This window comes from Crocuta crocuta, unplaced genomic scaffold (assembly GCF_008692635.1).
Source record: "Crocuta crocuta isolate KB4526 unplaced genomic scaffold, BGI_CrCroc_1.0 scaffold119, whole genome shotgun sequence".
Lineage (NCBI taxonomy): Eukaryota > Metazoa > Chordata > Mammalia > Carnivora > Hyaenidae > Crocuta > Crocuta crocuta.
Window position 1 is genome coordinate 864,545 of NW_027551562.1, and position 17,442 is coordinate 881,986.

General features: G+C 50.7%; 1 protein-coding gene across 3 annotated transcripts in view; it reads right to left on the reverse strand.

Annotated features, from left to right (window-relative positions):
- ASAP1 (ArfGAP with SH3 domain, ankyrin repeat and PH domain 1) overlaps positions 1 to 17,442 on the reverse strand; it is a 309,560-nt gene that overhangs the window by 286,273 nt on the left and 5,845 nt on the right. Inside the window, exon 1 of one of the 3 annotated variants that reach the window (XM_077750029.1) lies at positions 12,238 to 12,337. The exons of the other annotated variants lie outside the window; for them this stretch is intronic. The gene's annotated coding sequence lies outside the window, so the exon portion shown is untranslated. Of the gene's footprint in view, positions 1 to 12,237; positions 12,338 to 17,442 lie in introns of those variants that run through there. 3 annotated transcript variants of the gene reach the window in all.

Sequence of the window (17,442 nt, forward strand, 5' to 3'; positions counted from 1 at the left end):
AATGCCCTGCCGTCCCTGGCGGCTTCCCTACCCCCCGCCCACACTTCTCCAATGCGTCCTTTATGAAACTCTGCTAGAATTATCCTATTTTGAGTGCGCCATCTGCTTCTGCTGGGACCCGGACTGATCCAGGGAGGCAGCGTAAACAGACGATTGCAGTAGAATGTACAACAATAAAAAGCGATATTGTTTCCCAGCGAATCATGGGGGCCCTGGGGTCCGACTGCTTGGGCTGTGCATCCTGCTCCACTACTTGCTGTCTCTGTTCGCCTCTTTAGTCCTTGCTTCCACTTCTGAGAAATGGGGTTAACCCCAGGGCCTACGGCACAGGGCGGCCATGAGGATTAAATGAGATAGTAGTACAGCATTGGGCATTCATCAGTGCTGGTATGTGCCAGCAGGGAGCTGACTGTGCAGTCCTTTCAACTTGGTAAGTGCCCAAAACATATCTGTTGAATAGCTGATGTGCTCAGAGAAGTAGGTACAGGGGACATGGAAAAGCAACAGGGCAATGGTAAAGAGAGAATCAGGAAGGACTGCCTGGAGGAGGCGGTGCTGCGACACCTCCTGCAGAAGCTGGCTGGTGGGATGGCTGGCAAAGGGTGTTCCAGCAGAGGGGCCAGCAGGCACAAGCGTGTGAAGGCCTGACGAGCACAGCGGACATGGGGTGGTGCAAAGAGCTCAGTGTGTGACCGCGAAGGCTGCCTGCTGGGCACCGTAAGGGCTGAGGCCGGAGGGGTGGCCAGGGCCACCCAGGCAGGCCTTGGGACGTCAGGCCAAGGAGCTGGTCTTTGCCCTAAAAGCCAGGGAGAGCTTCTTCTATGCTGAGATGGTTCAAGCAGGCTCCACCAAGAGCACACAGTAGGTGCTCCGCATGTCTGCTGAAGGACGACGCATTGGGCGGTTCTCCACGGCGAGATGGGTCACAGCCCGCCCTCCCTCCTTCGTACACACGTCAACAGGTCTAGGCACCTTCCAGCCACAGGTGTTCGCACGTTTCCTCACCTGATCTCATGAATACTGAACCCCCCGTGGGATAATGAAAGCACACTTGGTCTTGGTCTCTGGTTGTTGGCACAGAGCTGCTAGCACCCCTGGAATCCGCAGACCGCCACCAGGGTCCTCTGTACGCAGACAGATGACTTGCCGGAGGCGAAACAGCTTCAAGAAGATCATCAGAAAGACCTCCAAACCGGCATGAGGGGCTGGAGACCATCCAATCGCCAGCGGCCAACGAGTGCGTCAATCGCGCCTGTGTAATGAAATCTCCCTAAAAACCCCTATGCCACGGGGATCAGGGAGTTTCTGGGCTGGTGAACACATCAATGGGCTGTGAAGACAGGGAGCCCCGACAGGGCCTAGAAGCTCTCGTGCGCCCCCCCCACTCCAACACCTCCCCCCATGCACACCCCTTCCATTTGGCTGTTCCTAAGTTGTATCTTTTCTAATAAACTGGAAATAGTAAGTTCAGTGAGACATTCTAAGAGATTATAGGACCTGATTAGGGGGTCACGGAAACTTCCAAATTTACAGCCTGTCAGTCACAAGTCGTCCTGGGACTTACTGCTGGCATCTGAAGTGGGGCAGTCTGGTGGGACTGAGCCCTCAATCGGCGGGGCCTGTGCTAAACACAGGTAGACAGGGTCAGACTTGACTTGAATGGCTGGAGTTGGTATCGGAGAATTGGAAAGCTGTCTGGGGTCAGGAGTGGGAGGAAAAAGAAGCCACTCCCCCGAACACTCTACTTCGTGGCATGCACTGGAGATCCCTCGCCGCCTTCCAGCTGTGAGGCCGTCCCGGGGCCCCGCTGCCAGACTGGCAAAGGAAGCCAGCATTCTCCCGGACGCTCAGTCCTCACTGACTCAGCTGCTGATTCAACTGTCCCTCTGGGTGTGGCAGCCGGAGGCACCCGGAACCAGCCTGACACCACGCCCCAGGCCTGGCAAGCGGCCTTGCCCCTTGTCCTCCGGCTCAGAGAAGTCCAGAAGCTGGAGAAGACTGGCCAGAAAGCCCACCCCCCACCCCCTATGGCCGTCGCCAGTGTGCTGGAGAAACCATCCCTCTCCTGGTTTTTTTTTAATGTTTTATTTATTTTTGAGACAGAGAGAGAGAGACAGAGCATGAACAGGGGAGGGACAGACAGAGAGCGAGACACAGAATCTGAAGCAGGCTCCAGGCTCCGAGCTGTCAGCACAGAGCCCGACACAGGGCTCGAACTCATGGACTGAGAGATCATGACCTGAGCCGAAGTCAGACGTCCAACAAACTGAGCCACCTAGGCGCCCCTGCTTCTACTGAACACCTATGTGTTGGGCACCCCAGGTCTCAGACTGGATTCCCCCACAATCAGAGCCTGACCTGAAGACCGAAAGAGATGAGCCCAGGTAGATGAATGGGGAAGCAAGACGGGGAAGGGAAGAGAGCTGATATGGGTACGTTAAAGAGCAGGCGATCACCATGGGCAACAGCGCCTGGTGCTATGGAGACTTCTGAGCAAGGCCACAGAACGAACTTAAGAGCTGTGTATCTGCAGGGCAAGGGACCTGTAGAATTTGTTCCCTAACTCTTGTCCTCCATGGGCTGAGGGCTGCTCCCAGAGAGTTAACTCTGAGCGCCTCGGGCATGCAGAGGGAACCTCAAGGGGTGCAGTTCTGGGTGCTCAGTACGTGGGAACCCGTGTGCCCAGGAGATCCAGACGGGACACCATCGCTGTTCCTGCGGACTCCACGCCGGGCAAAGGACCACCGACCAGATACTCAGTCCTCAAAGAGGGATGGGGATGAGTCAAGAAGTAATTATAACCCAGGCAGGCAGACGCGATGGCTGAGGGTACTTCTAGGGCACTGCTGTTCAGGGGCGCCTGGGTGGCTCAGCTGGTTAAGCATCTGACTTCAGCTCAGGTCAGGATCTCACGGTTTCTGAGTTCAAGCCTTGCATTGGGCTCTGTGCTGACAGCTCAGAGCCCGGAGTCTCCTTTGAATCCTGTGTCTCCCTCGCTCACTGCCCGTCCCCTGCTCACACTCTCTGTCTCTCAAAAATACATAAACATTAAAAAAAAAAAAAGTTAAAAAAAAATAGAGCACTGCTGTTCAACAGGAATACAAGAAAAAAAGAAATACAATCCAGCACAGGCCATGATTATAACTTTAGATTTTGATCACCACATGAAGAGTCAAAAAAGAGGAAATTCATTTTTTTAAGCGTACTTATTTATTTTGAGAGAGAGAAAGGGAAAGAGAGACTCTCAAGCAGGCTCCGCACTGTCAATGCAGAGCCCGATGCGGGGCTTGAACTCATGAACTGTGGGTTCACGGCCTGAGCGGATATCAAGAGTCAGATGCTCAACCCACTGAGCCACCCAGGCGCCCTGAGATGAAATTTGTTTTAAAAGTAAATATTATTTAACCCAACGAAGCCAAAATATTATTTTAACACGTAATCAATAGAAAAATTATTAATGACACAGTTGGCATCCTTTTTTTTTCGTTCACGGTCTCTGAAAGCTGGTCTATTTTATACTTACGGGACATCCCCATGCAGTTCAATCACATCTCAAGTGCTGGGTAACCCCACGCCACGGGCGGCTACGAGAGTGACAGCACCGGGTTCTGTGAGGACCGTGGACCCGAGGCCAGACAAGGCACGACCACAAAGCCTCCCCAAGGCACTGAGAGTAAAATCTAAGCCCCTTCCGTGGTCTCAACGCCTGGCCTGACCCGGCCCCTGCCCGTCTCCATGCCCTGACTTTGCGAACCTTCCTCTCTCTTCCCACACCGCAGCCTTGTGTCCAGTGACCACTCTTGGAAAGTGCCACTGTAAGGGCCTCTCGCACGCTGTGCCCTCACTCGGACTTTCCAGGACCCAGACCTCTTCCTGTTTGCGTCTTTCCATCCTTCATGCCACACTCCACAGAGTCCCTCCCACCGGGCTCCCCGATCGCTGATTTTCTTAAATTATACGCCATCAGAAATGAACTCCTTCATGAGTGCTCTTTATTAATTTTATGGTCTCTCTTGCTACCTATTGAATCCCCAGTCACTAAAGCAACATCCGGCAAAGGAGAAGATGCTTCATTTAAATACTTGTGGGATAATTTAAATACTTGTTGCATACGTAAATAACCCTTGGATATAGGAGACACAGCAGAGAGGAAGCACCAGAGTAATTCTGACATAGCCACTGTGATTTATGCTCTTCTGCATTCTCAGGACACAGTGCTACCACCCCCCGCCCCCAGAGCATGTTCCAAAATGGAAAAGCAATGACAGGGGAGAGGGGCTGGGAGGTGGACACTGTGGTGGCTGCTATGGCCAGGGAGGGCTTCACAGAAGAACAGGGTCTTGGGGACTGAATGGGAGTGGGCAGGGTGGGCATGGCGTCCCCGGCAGAGGGAACAGCATGTGCAAAGGCACAGAGGCACAGGACAGCATGTTGTCTGTGGCCCATACACTTTAACTCTCACCTCCTCTACTGGTAACCCCATCACAAAACAAGGGCTAGCAAGGCTCTTCACTCAGTCTTCCCCTGGGAACAGCATGCCACCCTCAGCCCGGTGCCCACACCATCCTCACCCAACCTGGCAGACAGGCTACTGGCTTCTCCGACCCCTCCCCTGAGGGGCGCCTGAGCTCCTGCCACCCGAGGGGCCCTTTCTGGCTGGCAGCACGGGCCCACTGCCAGCGAGTCTGGGACCCACACCCATATCACTGACTGCTTCTGGGAAAGGGACACTCTCCCAACAGTACACAAGAAGGCAGGAGGCTGTGAGCCCCACATCACTAGGGGCAAACAAGAATAAAGTCTGCCTGTGGATTTGGAAGCCAGCAGAAAGGGGCACAGAACCCAGAAGACCTACTATGTGCCGGGTACTGTGCTAATTGCTTTCATGGACCAGCTCATTTAATCCTCACTGCAGGAGGAAACTGAGGCTCACAGGGGTTAGTGGCTTGCCCAAGGTCACAGAGCAAGGAGGTGTTAGGAGAGTCTCTTAATGTTTTACTTATTTATCACAGTAAGATGAAGACAGCAAGTTCAGATAACCCTAAGGGTGTCCCTGGATCCAACAGTGCCTGAAGCCAGCCCCAGCGGTGGGCTCTCCTTTCTGTTCCACTGCTTGTCACTGAAAGATGCCCAACTGAACCAAATGCCATTTGTCCCAGAGGTGGAAGGGCTTAGCCCGATCTCGCCATCGGTCTGGGGAGCACCAGAGGACCACCGTCCCCCGGCTCCTCTCCGCGATCGGCCACCTGCCATTCTTACAGCTCCCTGTGAAGACTGCCCTCTGTGCTCTGGTCAAACTCATCAGAACTTTCATATGAACCCCTGTCAATAGGGAGCCAGGGCCCTCTAAGATTACAAGTGCACCTTCCACTTTCCATCAGCTGCTTTTTCCCCAAATAAGATCACGGCATTCAATCCAAGAGCGATCAAAGCCTCAAACCGCGTGGGGCACTCGAGGTGAAATGGAAGGACCTCAAGTTACCAGCAGGAAAGGCCCTCCCTGATTAAAATTAGCGTAAGGCCGGGGCACCTGGGTGGCTTAGTCGGTTAAGCGTCCGACTTTCGCTTAGCTCATGATCTCGCAGTTCGTGGGTTCGAGCCCCGCGTCGGGCTCTGTGCTGACTGCCTTCTCAGAGCCTGGAGCCTGTTTCAGTCTGTGACTCCCTCTCTCTCTGACCCTCCCCTGCTCACGCTGTCTCTCTCTCTCCTAGAATTAATAAAATATAAATAAAATAAAATAAAATAAAATAAAATAAAATTAGCATAAGACCTGCTGGAAGGAAGGGGTGATCACGACTCCTCAGGGCAACATCAAAGCTGTCAGCGTTGCCGTGTAATTTATGACCTGGTCTGCAGACAGGCATTCATCCCGGGTGATAATTGTCCCCTTCCCTCTCCTGCTACTCAGAGAGCCCCACTCCCGGGCAGAGACGGAGGAAAAGCAGGAGTCAGAAGGTGTGGGCTTCAGAGAGGGTGGAGCCTGGGAGAATCTGGAAAGGCATCTTCTCACACATCGCATCCCTCAGTGGCTCCCCAGTGCCCAGTCATTCATTCACTCAACAAACATTTACTAAGTGCCGGCTACGTGCTAAGCACTGTGAAGCTACAGACGGCGGGAAGTAAAACCGTGACGGTCTCCACCCTCGTGGCAGTTCTAATCCAGTGAGAAAGACTGACATGGATAAAAACCAGAAGGTCATGCACACTCCCGCCCAACCCCACCCGAAGAACATGGGGAGTCGCACAGGGTCCCACGGAGGTGCACCGTGACAACGCCAACCCGGATGGGAGCAGGTGTCAGGTGAGGCTTCCCCGGGGGGAGGAGCCCTTTGAGCCAGGGCTTGGATGAGCAAGAGCTAACTAGGAAAAGGGGGAGGAGAGGAGGGGGGAGGGGAGCCCCGGGAGTCTTCCCTGCCAAGGGCAGCATCTGGGAAGCTCCGAGGAATGGAGAGGAGAGAGGTCTGTAGGGCGCCAGCAGAACTGGAGTGTAGACAGAGAGGTGAGCACAGAGATGCGGTGCGACAGCGGCAGACGCCCTAGGGAGGGGCGAGGGTGGGCAAAGGTCTACACCGACCTGAGGACAGGAGGGCCGGGGTCTCTACAGTGTCCCAGCTCTGGCCTGGGGGGCCCTCACCGCTCCCAGACCTGCTCCTGCCTATCTCCCGACCCTCGGATCCACCTCTCAACCCATCAACCCCCTGGGGCAGAGACCCAGACCCACATTTCAGGAGAAACGGGCGGTCAAAGGCGGGGCTCAAGGTCCAAACTCCATCCCCGATCCAGTGGGGCGAGCTGAACAAAGGAGGTGCGCATAGACGATGGGCAACACGAGGCGGGCTCTCAGCTCACACAGGTCATGGCTAGAGTGACTCCAGAGGCGAGGCTGTGATTGAGGTTTATTTAAAGGAGCCAAGGCAGGGGCGCCTGGGCGGCTCAGCTGGTTAAACATCTGACTTCAGCTCAGATCATGATCTCACGGTTCGTGGGTTCAACCCCTGCGTCAGGCTCTGTGCTGACAGCTCGGAGCCTGGAGCCTGCTTCAGATTCTGTGTTTCCCTCTCTCTCTGCCCCTACCCCACTCACGCTCTCTCTCTCTCTCCCTTCCAAATAGACATTAAAAAAATAAATTAAATAAAACCAAATAAGTAAAAGAGCCAAAGCAGAACACAGACTCCTGCACACCCCCTGGGGAACCTGGGGGCCAGAACGTGCTGGCTCGCCCCACCTCCACTTACTTGCTTTGTGATGTGGGCACTGATGTGTTTGCCTCCCTGGGATCCAGTACCCTCTTCTGGTGACTATACTCCAAGTTTCCCTTGAGGAAGCCGCCCCTTCTCGGTTCCCATGGTGTTGACTGTACACCCCTTCCCCAGCTCTGTGTGGTCAGGTGGTATGGACACATGACCGAAGTTGGACCCATGGGAATCGATTCAGAGATTTTGCCAGAACTTCTGGAAAGAAAAGCTCCATCTCCTGGAGGCTGCAGCATGCTGAACTCAAGAAGGAGGCCAGCACGGAGGGACGCACTGCTGGGGCATGAGGGGGGCAGGGAGAAATTCAGTGGTGAGGCAGAGAGGAAAACGAGAAACTAAATCTTTGAAGCCGACCATTCCTGGGGCCAGGATGTTAGCTCTTGCCCCCTCTCTCATATGAGCATGTAAATCCCTTTACTGTGTAAGCCAGTCTGAGTTGGGTCCCTGTCACCCAAAACCAAGATGGTACAGGTACATTCAGGACACATATTCCCTTGTGATCTAAGGCCTGGGGAGGACGGAGCGGACCGAGGGGTCTCAGACAGCAGCCTCAGCCACCACGCTCGCCACTCGTCTGAGTCCAGAGCCGGGCACACCAAGGACACATGACCACAGGTGACAACTTGCAGAATGACCTGCAAAAAACCCATCCCCAATCTCCTCTCTGACCAAACTCGCCATGTGGGTGCTTCTGACAACTGGACCTCACCCCGGAGCAGCACCTGGACGCGGACTCACCCAGGCCACGGTCTGTGGCTCAGGCATCTCAGACTCAACTGTCCCACGGCTGACGATGCGCACGGCGGGGCTCATGGTCACTGCAGCCAGTCGTGTTAATAACCCGTCTGCAAGAACCCGCAGTCCTGCCACCGGGCCAAATACACTAACCCCACGCCTCCCCGAAGCTTGGCGAGCGCGTTTCCGCTTTGCCAGCTATGGTGCGTTCTTGCTGTGCTTCTCCATTTTCAGGAAAACCTGTGTGGTTTATGAGCACCAAACTCCAAATATTTGCAGAGAAGCCCTTTTGGGAGTTTCTGGCACTCTGGGAACCCACACAAAGTGTTACACATCTTTTAAAAAAAAAAAAGAGAGAGAGAGAGAGAAAATTGTTCTCTATTCATATCTGTAAAGTGCATTAGCTCATAGCTTCCAATTTAAACCAAAACTCAGGGCACCTGAGTGGCTCAGTCAGTCAAGCGTCTGACTTCGGCTCAGGTGATGATCTCTTGGTTCGTGGGTTCAAGCCCCGCGTCAGGCTCTGTGCTGACAGCTCAGAACCTTGAGCCTGTTTCAGATACTATGTCTCCCTCTCTCTCTGACCCTCCCCTGCTCATGCTGTCTCTCTCTCTCATAAATAAATAAAACATTTTTAAAAATTAAAAAAAAATAGACCAAAATTCAATCACTTGAGTATCCAAGGCTTCTGCTTTCTCTAAGATGATCTTTGTTAAGTTCTAACATCATGGATGGCCCTGGGAAGGAAAAAATGTGCGAACAGAGACCAAGGTCCATACGAAAGCCCGGGTCCCATCCAATTTTCATTCCATCACTGTATACACACGAGGACCACCTTAGCTATGAAAGCGTTCTTCAAGTAATAAGTCTAGAATTGGCATTTTATGTTGATGATCAGCTTAGGGGCCACTGACGTGATTTCAACAACAGTTTGTATTTACTGACCATCTACTATGTGCCGGGCTCTATGCCAGGCACTGGATGACACTAGTGGATAAACAGCCATCACCACTGTCTGTTGGGAGCTGGTGGTCTTAGCCCTGGGGCGGGAGGGTGGGGGGACAGACACACACAAATAAACAAACAATTCCAGATTGTTACAGTGCTAGGCAGAAAACAGGGTGCAGCCAGAGGGAATGCAGTGGGAAGAGCTGCAGAAGTAGCATTGAAGCTGAGACTCCAGGACACCACTTGCCCTTCTGACAAAGAACAGTGGTTTGGGGGCCAGAAGATGCGGGGAGGCCGGTCCTGTAGGCAGAGAAACAGCACGAGGCAGAGTCCTGAGACCAGCCAGTGCTCGCTGCGTGCGGCATCAGGACCCTGTGGAGGAAGTGGAGCCTTTGTGGGGCCACAGTAAGGAGTCCGGACTTCATTTTAAGTAAAATGGACAGGGGGCATGGGGGCCACTGATGGGCGTTAAGCAGGGGCAAAGCATGATCTCACCCAGGAGCAGTGGAAAGAATATAATCCAGGNTAACCAAGTGAGCCACCCAGGCGCCCCTGGACGTCTTAATCTCGAGGTGCCTGCTAGACTTCCAAATGGAGATAGTCATCAGGTATTTGGGATAATCAAGTCTGGAACTCAGAGGAGAGGAGAGGCTGGAGATGAGTTTGGAANGTCTTAATCTTGAGGTGCCTGCTAGACTTCCAAATGGAGACAGTCATCAGGTATTTGGGATAATCAAGTCTGGAACTCAGAGGAGAGGAGAGGCTGGAGATGAGTTTGGAAGTATGTGATTCGTCAGCATACAGAGGGTCGCCAAAAACATTGTGAGGCTGCTTGGAGCCAGGGACGCCCTACTGAGAGTCTGGGGAAAAGGGCAGGGTCCCAAGAAGAAATCCAAATGGGCTTGGTGCATGCCCAAAGAAAACGGAGTTTTTAGAGGGAGGGACTGGCCCCAGCTGGGGCAAATGCTTCCTGGAAGTGGAGGCGACCTGCAGAACAATTCTGACGTTTGAGGTTTGAGGAGGGGCCTCATCTGAATCAGCTTTCCTGGGGGCCTAGGGATGATACAGTGACACAGTGAATGGAAGAAACTCCAGGCTCCAGGGCCAGACCGCTGCAACTCAACTACCCTTCTGCCACTTCACAGCAACACTGTCCTTAACCAGCTTCCCAAACCTCCTGAGCGCCAGCCTGTCTTACAACAGTAATAATAGTATCTGCTTCACAGGGTTGTTGTGGGAATAAATGAGCAAATAAGTAGCCAAGTGCTTAAGAGCTTAAATTGCCAGGCTCAGGTTAAATGTTCAGTGTTCACTATTATTATTGCTGTTATTGTTGTTATAGGAACGAATGCTAAGTGCCAAGTGCTGGGTTTTACCTGCACAGTTGATCCTTGAACAACTCAGGTTTGAACTGTGTGGGTTTTTGCCGACAAATACAAACACCATACGGCACTGTAAACGTATTTTCTCTTCCTTACGATTTTCTTAATAACTTGTTTTTTCTCCAACTTACTTGACCTTACGAATAGAGTGTACAATACATATAACATACGAAATACATGCTAATCAACGATTTATGTTAGCAGTAAGGCTTCTGGTTAACAGTAGGCTAGTAGTAGTTAAGTTCTGGGGAGAATCCAAGGTTATACGCAGAGTTCTGACAGCATGAGGAAGGCATCAGTACCTCAAATCCCCGTATTCTTCAAGGGTCAACTGGACACCTAGGTGGTTAAGCATCAGCTAAGAATCTATCATTGGCTCCGGTCATGGTCTCACAGTTCTTGAGTTTGAGTCCCCCATGCGGTGAACTCGAGTCCCGCTTCAGGTGAGCCCCACATCTCTCTCCCTCCCATTCTCTCTCTCTCTCTACCTCTTGTGGGATCTACCTCTCTGCTCTTCGCTCACTTGCACCCTCTCTCTAAAAAAAGGTGGAGGTCAACTATATTCACTGCTGTGGCAGATATAGTTATACCCACTTTGCAGATGGAGAAACTTGCCTAGGACTATCCAGTAAGTTCCGAGGGGGGAGCTGGCATTCACATACAGGTTAGACTCAGGGCTCGTAACCACTGCTCTACAATCCCTCAGAGGATGCCAAGATGAGTGGTTATGTCCAGTGCAAGGAAGGAAATGGCCCACTAATGTATTAATTGTGTGCTATGGGCTGAATGCTTGTGCCCCCCCCCCACACCCGACCCGACCCCGGATTCCTAGCTGAGATCCTAACCGCCATTGTGATGGTATTAACAGGTAGCACACTTGGGAGGTGATTAGGTCCTAAGGGTGGAGCCCTCATGAATAGCATGTGTCCTTATCAAAGGGATCCCAGACACCATGTGAGGACACATGGAAAGACAGTCATCTATGAGCCAGGGGGTGGGATCTCCCGGGACTTGGAATCTGCCAGTACCTTGACCTTGCACTTGCCAGCTGCCATAAGCGTGAAAAATAAATGTCTGTAGTTGAAGGCCCTAGTCTGTGGTACTTTTCTTCGAGTAGCGTGAACTGAACACCGTGCTTCTTCCACTGGTGTTTCCAGAGGGACCTACTGGTGTTAATTGGTTCTAGGAGGTCGCCTGGGTGGCTCAGTCGGTTAAGCCTCTGAATCTTGGTGTCGGCTCAGGTCATGATCTCACGGTTTTGTGGGTTCGAGCCCCGTGTCGGGCTCTGTGCTGACAGTGCAGAGCCTGCTTGGGATTCTCTCTCGCCCTTCCCCCATGCATCCTGTCTCTGTCTCTCTCAAAATAAGTAAATAAAACTTTTAAAAAATTGGTTCTGGCATGCATATGGTTACTGGAAAACCCAATCCTACCCTGCAACTCAGAGAGTTGCCGATTCATGAAGAGATGAGGCTTCTGCCTCCTGCGGGATGGAGGTGGGGTCCCCCATGTGCATGGAGCCCCACCTCCCGGCCCTGCCCACGCCTGAGCAGCTCTGCTCCCATCTGGTTTATACACCGAGCCTGCTCGCAAGCGTTCACACGAAGAAAATATTCTGCGGATACAAATGTCTGAAAGCTGTGAGATGTGGCATCTCTCAGGCTGCCCCTGCGGCAGAATCACCTGTGGTGGTTGCTACAGGGCAGAATGCTTGTCCTCGCCACACATGTAAGGGATCAAGAACACCAGAGGGAAGGTGCTCTTTAACCACAGCCCCGGGTGACGCGCGTGCATGTCAGAGTTTGAGAACCATGTAACAATCTCCGTTGCTGTGCACGGTCCGGCACACTAGCCACTGGCCACGTAGGGCTCATTTCAATGTCAACGTCAATTCATTCAGATTAATTGAACTTTGGGGGCACCTGGCTGGCTCAGTCCATCAAGTGTCCGACTCTTGATTTTGGCTCTTGATCTCCTGGTTCTTGAGGCTGAGCCGGATCCCCGAGGGGTGCTGTGCAGACATTAGGGAGCTTGCTTAGGATTCTCTCTCCTCTCGGTCCCTTCCCTGCTTGATGGCTCGCTTGTGCATTCTCTCTCTCAAAAAAAAAAATAATAATAAACTTAGGGGCACCCGGGCGGCTCAGTCAGTTAAGTGTCTGACTTTGGCTCAGGTCATGCTCTCATGGTTTGTAAGTTCGAGCCCCGCTTTGGACTCTGTGCTGACAGCTTGGAGCATGGAACCTGCCTTGGATTCTGTGTCTCCCTCTCTCTTTGCCCCTGCCCTACTCATGCTCTGTTTCTCTTTGTCTCAGTAATAAATAAATGTTAAAAAAATTTTTTTAAAGAAATAAACTTAAAAAAATTATGTAGGGGCACCTGGGTGGCTCAGTCAGTTAAGCATCCGACTTCAGTTCAGGTCATGATCTCACAGTTGGTGGGTATGAGCAACGCTTGTGCGCTCTCTCTCTCTCTCAAAAATAAATAAAAATGTTTAAAAAATTATGTAAACTTTAAGAATTCCACTTCTCAGTTGCACTAAGCACATTTTAAGTGCTCATCAGCCACATGTGGCTAATGGACACCACACAGAACATCTATTGTTACAGAAAGTTCTGCTGAACAGCCCAAACATCTAGACCTCCAAATCCACTTGAATAACGTACCTCACGTGTTTTACACCAAGCCACTAAATTCAGGCATCATTTTCTACCATTTTTAACTATATTCAAAGCTTCATATGCTACCTAAGGACACATTATTATACCTCCCATATTGGACAGAAATCGCCTGCCACATATCTATTCCCCCTGATACACTCTGAGAGCCTCGAAGGCAAGAATCATGCATGTATTATTTAAGTCTGTATACTGAGTGCCTAGAGCTTCAATAAATGCCTGGGAATTGCTTAATTGGCCCACACAACATAAATGAAATATGAAGCAGACAGCAATTTGTCCTTGCTGAAAGCACTCACCAGCATATCCATTAGGATGGCTACTATGACAAAAGCAGAAAGTAACAAGTGTAGGCAAGGATGTGGAGAAACAGGAACACTTGCGCACTGTTGGTGGTAAAATGGGGCAGCCATTATGGAAGATGGAATGGAGGGTCCTCAAAACAAAAAAAACAAAAAAAAAAAAAAAAGAAAGAAAGAAAAGAAACATAAAAATAACATTTGATGGAGCAATTCTACCACTGGGTATATACCCAAAAGACCTGAAAGCAGGGTCTCGAAGTGAGGTTTGTGCACCCATATTTATAGCAGTGTTATTCACAACAGTCAAGAAATGAAAGCAGCCTGTGTCCATCAACGGGTGAATGGAAAAGCAACTTGCAGTGCATCCGTAACAACGGGATATTAGCCAATCTTAAAAAGGGAGGACATTCTGATGTGTGCAATGACATGGATGAATCTTGAAGACCCTGTGGTAAGATAAGCCAGTCACAACATGACCAATGCCGAACGCCCCCACTTTGGTGGGACACCTGGAGTAGTCCCAGTTCACGGAGAGAGAACACAGAACGGTGACTGCCAGGGGCTAGAGCAAGGGGGACACCAGGAGTTGTTGTCTAATGGGGACAGAGGTTCAGTTTGCAAGATGAGAAAAGTTCAGGAGGTGGACGGTGGTGATGGCTGCCCAACAACATGAATATATTCAATACCACTTAAGAAACCATTAAGATGGTAAATTTTATGTCATGGTGTATTTCGGCACAATTAAAAATATTTTAAATAAGTAAATAATACGTGTGTGTGTGTGTGTGTGTGTGTGTGTGTGTGTGTGTTAAAACATTCATAGGTACCAACTAGAGAAAACATATTAGCCCCACGGCTTAGGGAAAATGGCTTCGGAAGGACACTGGTTCACAATCTACGCAACACACCACAGGTGTGTGCTGGTGGCAGAGGGAGGGAGATGGAAAGGTGAGACACACAGAGGCATCGTCAAAAGCCTGATCTGGGGGGCGCCTGGGTGGCTCAGTCAGTTAAGCGTCCAACTTCGGCTCAGGTCATGATCTCACAGTTCGTGGGTTCAAGCCCTGCATCAGGCTCTGAGAGCTCAGAGCCTGGAGCCTGCTTTGGATTCTGTGTCTCCCTCTCTCTCTGCCCCTCCCCTGCTCACTCTCTGCCTCTCAAAATAAAATAAAGACATAAAAAAAATTAAAAAAATAAAAAGCCTGACCTGGAATGACACTCCCTCTGAGGGAGCTTCTGTGACAATCCCAGGAGGGCGAAAGGGACCCTCTGGGTTCTCCTGAATCGTTCTACCACTTAAGAGTCCTCACCAACAGCACTGCACCGAGCCACCCGTCAGAACTCCTGGAAAGACTCATCCTGGGAGGTTCTGATGCCATACACCTGGGGGGAGGGGGCTTATTTTTACAGGATTCTGCAGGGGAGCCGAAGTTGGGGGCCCTCTTCTACAGAACTTCTATCATCCTTAGATTATGCGTTATCTCTCAATGCACCTGCTGTTCGCATCTTCTCACTGGGTCTGCCAACTTCTCGAGGGGAGTGATCGTGCCTTATCTCAATCCCGAGCATCAAGATTACCTGGGGAACTTTTTTTTTTTTTTTAAAGACTGCAAATGCCCAGGATCTACCGCTTTTCCATCAATTCAGCATCCCCAAGCATCTGTATTCTTTTAAAAGCCCTCAAAAGGGATCCTGAGCACACCCCTAGACAGAGACCCACTGCTCTGTGGGCTGCAAGTGCTTGATGCGGGGTCTGCTCCCTGTTTGCTGAGGGACAGACAGAACGCAGCCCCTCTAACTAAGTATCTGGAAGAGACGATGTGTGCGTTTCATCTGTGTTACTGATTCTAAATATTTTACTATGAACATTTTGCACGTGATTTAAACCACATGGTAAGTAAAAGGCAACAATTAGCAGTTGGAAGGCACCTAATACATGCCAGGGGCCGGTCATGTGCCTCATATGTGTGATCCCACTTAATCCTCAGGCCTCGGTCAGGAAGGTACGGGACCGACTCCATCTTACAGATGACAAAACCGGAGCGCAGAGAAATTAACTCGCTGCCTCAAAAATTAAACTTTTTAAAAAATAATTATTTCTTTTATAAAAAAAATTTTAATGTTTATCGAGAGCGAGCGAGCGAGAGAGAGAGAGATCGGGGGGGGGGGGGGAGAGAAATGGAGACAGGGAATCCCAAGCAGGCTCTGTGCTGTCAACAAAAAGCCCGACATGGGGCTCGAATTCACAAACCACAAGATCATGACTTGAGCCGAAATCAAGAGTCAGACGCTTAACCAACCGAGCCACCCAGGGGCCCCCCAAAAATTAACTTTTTTTACATAATACTTAGATTACAAGCATTTCATAACTTTAGGAAAGTGATCATAATCTTTTTAATGGCTACATTGTTTTTCAGTGTTTTACCCTAATTTTTTTTTATCATTTTGCTCCAAATTTATTGACTCATTTCTGCTTGTAGGGCAGGTGTTTTTCTTGTTTATAACTGTTTACCATTTTAAATGCATGTCTTTGTGCTGGGGTGGGGTGAGGGGGACATTTTCTGTGTTTCAAAAAGCCTTTCCTTAGGAAAGATTACAGATTACAGGGAAATGTTCTGATGGTGAAGGGCATTAAATACTGAACAAAAGGGGGTGCCTGGGTGGCTTGGTCAGTTAAGCTCCTGACTCTTGATTTTGGCTCAGGTCAAGGTCTCACAGTTTGTAAGTCTGGGCCCCGAGTCAGGCTCTGCATTGACAGCGTGGATCCTGCTTGAGATTCATTCTCTCTCACTCTCTGCCCCTCCCCTGCTTGTACTCTCTCTCTCAAAATACATAAATTAACATGAAAAAAAATTTTTAATAAATAGATACTGAAAAGAAGTCTCCACTGAGGAGAATGAACCGAATGAGCTGGGCAAACCCTCCGTCCCGGAGATGCCTGGTCCTTGGCACAGTCCCTACCAGTGAGCACCAAAGAGCTACTAAGCGCCAGGTGCTCTTGTGAGCAGTTTATAAATTCGATCCCACCTGGTCCTCACAAGACCCCTACAGTGAGGTACAGATGAGATGCCTGAAGCAGAGAAAGTTGTAAAAATGTACCCTGGTTCACAAAACCAGTAGGTACAGAACCAGGATAGGAGCTCACCGTTCTTATTATTTTTTTTTTTCTGAGAGAGAGAGAGAGAGACGGCGTGAGCAGGGGAGGGTCCGAGAGAGAGGGTGACACAGAATCCAAAGCAGGCTCCAGGCTCTGAGCCGTCAGCACAGAACCCGACACGGGGCTCGAACCCACAAACCGTGTGATCATGACCTGAGCCCAGTCGGACGCCCAACCGACTGAGCCATCAGGTGCCCCGTGGAGCTCACCGTTCTAACCACCCAGCCAGGCTTTTCCGGTCAAGGCAGCTGTCATGTCCGCGTGACGCCCTCATCAACCACCAGAGAAACAAAAACAAACGACAGTGACAGGAAAGAGCCCTGCCCATCACCCGGGACCACACAAGAATCTCCCAGTAAGGTCACAATGAAAATGTCCGCTTCACTTCCCCAGCACAAAATCCAGACTCGCTCGCTCGCTCCGAGCAACACAGAGTGCCTGACCTCAAAGGGGGCGCATCCTCTAGATGCAGAGAGGAAGTGAAGCAGGAAGGGAAAGGCAATCTAATCTCACTCACTCCAGAGGCTCCTGTAGGGGCTTTGCATCGTGATATATAGTGTGATACACTGAGTTGTGTAGCCGCCCCCCCACCCCACCCCGTGTTGATATCCTGAAGCCAGTGTCCACGAAGGTGAATTTACTTGAAAACACGGTCCTTGCAGATGCAATTAAGATGCAAATTGAGATGAGATCACACCTGACTCTGTGACTGCTGTCCTCGTGAGAGAGAACCGAGATACACAGGGAGAAGCCTCGAGACAACAGAGGCAGAACGGGAGGCCGTGGCTACAAGCCAAGGGTACGGGCAAATCCCAGAAGCCGAGAAGAGGCAAGCAGAGAGTCTCCCTACAGGTCTCAGAGGCGGCCTGACTGCCAACAGCTTGATATCGGGCTACTAGCCTCTAGAAATGTGAGATGATACACTTCTTTCTTTTCTTCTCTTCTTCTTTTTTTTTTTTTTTTTTTTTTAAAACCATAAAAACTTTTTCTTTT